We start from the raw sequence: 5,991 nt of genomic DNA, 5'->3' as shown, positions 1-5,991 counted from the left end.
CAAGATTTTTTCCCTAAACTACGAGGGGAGGTAAGGAACTGCCATCTAGCTCTGCACTTGATTCACCTTCTGTTTTGAGTAAACTTGCGACACCTACTCCTGCTATTTATTCTAATATGTCGCATGTTATTGATGATGCCACTTCTGCTATGCATGATGCTTATGATGAAACTACTTCTATGCTTGATAATATTGTGCCATTAGGTGAATTTTTTGATGAACAACTTGCTAGGGTTAGAGAGAATGAAATTATTGAAACTGATAATATTGATAAAAGTGACGATGAAGATTCTCCCCCTAGATATGAATTGCCTGTTGTGCCTGGGGGTTATGTTATGGAGGAAGAAACTGCTAGAGACTTTTTAGCTTGCAATGATAGATATGATCTTAAGAAATTGTTAGCTAAGCTGGAAGAAAAATCTTTGAATGCTAGAATGAAATATGACCCTGCTGAAAGATCGTGGATGTCGCCTAGAGGGGGGTGAATAGCCATTTCAAAATAATTACGGTTTAGGCTTGAACAAATGCGGAATAAACCTAGCGGTTAATTTTTGAAGCACAAGACCTAAAACAACTAGGCTCACCTATGTGCACCAACAACTTATACTAAGAAAGATAAGCAACTATGTGATAGCAAGATATATGACCAAGAACACTACGGCTATCACAAAGTAAAGTGCATAACTAAAAGGCTCGGGTAAGAGATAACCGAGGCACGCAGAGACGATGATGTATCCCGAAGTTCACACCCTTGCGGATGCTAATCTCCGTTTGGAGCGGTGTGGAGGCACAATGCTCCCCAAGAAGCCACTAGGGCCACTGCAATCTCCTCGCGCCCCCGCACAATGCAAGATGTTGCGATTCCACTAAGGGACCCTTGAGGGCGGTCACCGAACCCATACAAATGGCAACCCTTGGGGGCGATCACCGAACCCGTACGCTTTGGCAACCCTTGGGGGCAGTCACCGGTACCCGTCAAATTGCTCAGGGCGGTCTCCACAACCTAACTGGAGACCCCGACGCTTGCCCGAAGCTTTACACCACAATGATTGAGCTCCGAACACCACCAACCATCAAGGGCGCCCAAGCACCCAAGAGGAACAAGCTCAAGGTTACCAAGCACCCAAGTGTAATAAGCTTCTCAACTAGTAACTTCCACGTATCACCATGGAGAACTCACATCGATGCACCAAATGCAATGGCAAGGGCACACAGAGTGCCCAAGTCCTTCTCTCCCAAATACCACCAAAGCAAATAATGCTAGGGAGGAAAACGAGAGGAAGAACAAGAAGGAGAACACCAAGAACTCCAAGATCTAGATCCAAGGGGTTCCCCTCACATAGAGGAGAAAGTGATTGGTGGAAATGTGGATCTAGATCTCCTCTCTCTTTCCCCCCAAAAACTAGCAAGAATCTATGGAGGTATTGAGAGAAAGCAAGCTCGAAGAAGATCAACAATGGGGGAAGAACACGAGCTCAAAGGATAAGGTTCATTGGGGAAGAAGACCCCCTTTTATAGGTGGGGAAAAATCCAACCATTATGCTCACAGCCCGCACAGAGCGGTACTACCACTCGACCTCACGGTACTACCGATAGGGGTAGCAGTACTACCTCAAAGGGTAGTGGTACTACTGCTTGCGGGCGGTACTAAAAAAATACATATGTGCCTACCACCGCTGGACTTGTGACGAGTTTTTGGTCCGGAGTGAAAGTAGCCACGGTAGTACTGCTCCAAGCGGTAGTACCGCTCCCAAGAGCGGTAGTGAAAAATTACATCCCCTCCAAGCGGTAGTACCACTCCCACGAGTGGTAGTACCGCCGCAACTTTTATAAGGACACCAAAACTAACACAACTTCTACAAACGGACTCCGAATTCAACGAAACCAAGTTTGTTGGAAAGCTAGCGACAAGGGCTAACACAATATTGATAGAAATAACAACAAGAAGAAAATTAAAAAATGCCCATAAGAGAATGGTGAGAACCCTTCTTTGAATAAGACCAGTAAAACCTCCAACACCGAAAACGCAATAGAAGAAGCATGTGAACTCCGTTTTCGATGAACTCGAGCTTGTCAAGAAGATGACCATAAGCTCCAAATCTCACAAAGAGAACCAAACAAGAACCAAGAAAGATGATGCAAGGATGCAATGGTTTGAGCTCTCTACGAATGATACGATCAAGCTACTCATCCAGAGCCGCCCTTGATAGTACGGCAATCGATCCTATAACCCGGTCTCCCAACTACCACCATGAGACCGGTAAAATAGAAGACCTGTCAAGGGAAAACCTTTGCCTTGCAAGAAGTCCACTTGAGCTATATGATGAAGATCTTGACTCCCTCAAGTTGGACCACCTTTCTTGATTGCGTTGGCTCAATGAAGACTAGATGATCGCTCCCCCATAGTCCACTATGGGTGAGCCACTCTTCGGCGTATCTTCACAAGTCCATTGTCACCACAATGGATGGCAAGCTTCAAGCACTTGAACTCTTCGCGATGCATCACTTGAACTTGCACACCGCAACCTAACCCCACAAAGACTCTCACGAAGACCACAGGTTAGTACACAATGCGTAATTGACAATGCTTACCATACCATGGGATCACTTGATCCCTCTCGGTACATCTTCTATGCTTTGTGTGTCGATCAACTTGATTCACTCTTTGACTTAGTCTTCTCTCACAAGACCAATTTTTAGGTAATTCCTTGAATAGCACCTTGGTCGACACAAACTCTCCTTGAAACCAACACATGTACTCCAAGAAAAGCCTATGGACAAAACCTTCAAATATAACTCAAGGCAACCATTAGTCCATAGAGATTGTCATCAATTACCAAAACCAAATATGGGGGCACCGCATGTTCTTTCAATCTCCCCCATTTTGGTAATTGATGACAATCACGTTCAAGAGAGTTTATATAAGGAATTATGCATCACCATGCAATGCAACAACCAAAGATGGATGAGTAAGAGATGCAAATGCTTAGGAACAAAACAAAAGCAATGCAAAAACTCAGAAAACTTCTCCACAAAACTCTGTGTAACTTCTCCCCCATTAGCATTGATTGCCAAAATTGGCGAAAAGCTTAGAAGGCCAATATAGAGAGTGTTCCTCCATAAATTGTGTATTTCTCAACAAGAGAGTGGAATGTCATACACATATCCAAAGGTAAATACTTGGAGGAAGACAACCTATATTGAGGCACAAAGATTGCTAAAGAATGATATGCCACAAATACATAACAAAGAGAGACAAAAGCAATCAAGCAATCAAAAGATACCAATTGAAGCAAGCAATCAACAGATACCAATTGAACCAACTAGACCAATGATCCTACGTGCCACATGAATAAAAGAAATTATGATATGAGCAAAGGAGTGTTCAAGAGAAACTAGAGAAGCTCCCCATGATATGTGCACAATTTAGTTTTGTAATTGGATACAACGAGGACAAAATAGGATCTTCACTCCCCCAAGATCAATAGAACCTCACGACAAGTGCAAGAGAGCAATGGATTGTTCTAAAGACACTAGTGAAGCTCCCCATGATTTGTGAACTCCTTAGAATATTTGCATTAGGATACCAAGTGCACAAAAATAGGATCATCACTCCCCGAAAATCAATAGAAACTCACAACAAGTGCAAGTGGACATGTAGGAAACAAAGCCTAGCACTTGCAACAAACAAATAGCTGAGCAACATATAAAAGAGGCAACTTAAGAGTAGGCTCAACCAAAATGATGTGTGTGAGTCATGACAAAGCACTTGAGAAGACTAATATAAGGATGAGCGTAAAGCATCAACATAGTCTTGGATAAATGAGATACACGGTGCATGACATGTCCTCCCCACACACACCCAACAAGCAAATGGGTTCACAAGCTCACTAAAATGTGAATTAACAACAAGGCTTGTGACAACCCATGGTGAAGATAGAAGATGAAGCCTCATCAATACGAGGGATACCAATTAAGATGGCAAAAGCCTCGTAAAGACAAGCATGAGAAAATAATCTTCACCACACAAGAGTGCAACAAGATGCAAAGATATAAGATCCGCACTCAAGACAAATCCTTTCACGGAGCCACCTAGGAAATACAAAGAAAAGAAAGGTGGATGTGAAAGAATAAGGATATCAACTAGAGATGTAACTTTACTCAAGTGTAGGTATACACGAAATAGTTACACAAAGGAAAGAACAAGATGTCCACAAGGAAGTCATAAATATACCAATAAGATATTTGCTTGGAAGCATAGCACATGGATAGATATGGTCTTATTGAATATAAATGAACTCCTACCACACATCCATCAAAGACATCACAACTAGCAACAAGAGATCATTGTTTGGATGCTTTGAGAAAGGAAACAAGTATCACAAGAAAGAATGAATAACATGCCATGATACAACCTACACAAGGTTGATGCAAGAAATGTGTGCATGAAGTATATGAAGATACTTGTTACCGAGTTAATATTGGAAGGATGTAGTAGATACCAATTGAAGGTAGATAGTAGTTCATTGATCATCCTAGCTTGACTCCCGTAAGCACATGGTGACGACACCTTCCTTGTGAGTGAGCCGAGCATCCAATGCATATCCAATTGTTCCTAGAGCAACAACAGAAACAAAATGGTACCCAAACTCATTGGGGCCAAAGAGTTAGAGAACCAACAATATACATGACAAACTGCACATAAATATGTGCATATAGAAATGAAAAAGAATTTCATGCACATCTCATCCAATTTGAGACTTGGTGGAGTTTCCCATATATGTTGGGTCAAAGAAAGAAAGCATGACAAAGAGACTACATGAAGTTAATATGCATGCTCAAGACTTTCAAGGACCGATACCAATTGACAAAGAAATGCCAAGTGAAGAAAAGATACCAAATGAATAAATCATCACTTGGAGGATATCCATAACAGATGCATCGAGGAATGAGATATTCATTGATACACACTAAATAAAAGATATCAAACTCCCAAAAGAGAGGATGGTTCCAAACAAACCAAGTCTACAAAGTTTCATGATGGCACAGAGTACCAAAAAGAAAACGGCTTGCCTTCCACTAACACACACTTGATAAGGATCACAAGAGAGTGTTTTATAGGAAATAGGATAGCTCCCCCAAGACTAGTGCATTATAGAGAATTTGCATTTGAATACAAAATGCACAAGGTGGGATCACCACTTTCACTATATCTAGAAAACTCTAGACAAGGCCAAGAAAATAATAAGATCCACAAGTGGTATGGAAGACAAAGGGAGTTGATACATTCCTTGGCAAGAGAAAAGGCAATAAGAAGCAATCGCCAACATGAAGATGGTCAATAATTTCTATCACACATAAGTGAGTACCAATTGTCAAAAGAAAAGAAGTATTTGGAAGTAATTCCCGGTGGTAGATAGCAAGGATATCCAACATCATCTTGACACCAAACACAAGAAAATTTGCAACTTGTAGATCTAACATGCCACCTAGCAACAAGATAATTTACAATATCAACTCTAGGTGACAATATCTCAAATGTACACATTTTCTAGGCTAGTAATATACACATAGCATATTACTCCCCCATAATGTGATACCTATTAAAGATAAACAAGAGGCAAATAAAAGGATCCGACAAGAGATAATTAATGGACTATTTAGAATTTGAATTTCTCATGAGAAGACATACCACATAGTGACTAGATAATCTTGTAATATCACTAATAGATGGTATTCCTCATGTACACACATTTATAGGATTGTGAGGTGCACAAAGCACATCACTCCCCCACAATGGGATATTCCATTAATCTCTCACAAGAGCCAACTATGATACAAACAAGATGCACAAAGGCTCAACGCACAACACACACGAACATGATGTGCAAACCAACAGACATATGCTTGATAACTCAAGATAAGAAAATTGGAGGCACAACATACACAAACACATGCAAGGAACAGAACCAAAACATGCAAAGGGGCAAG

This window comes from Triticum urartu, chromosome 6A (genome assembly GCF_056163025.1).
Source record: "Triticum urartu cultivar PI428250 chromosome 6A, HENAU_Tu73, whole genome shotgun sequence".
Lineage (NCBI taxonomy): Eukaryota > Viridiplantae > Streptophyta > Magnoliopsida > Poales > Poaceae > Triticum > Triticum urartu.
The sequence above is the reverse complement of the archived record's forward strand: the minus strand, read 5'-3'. Positions refer to the sequence as shown.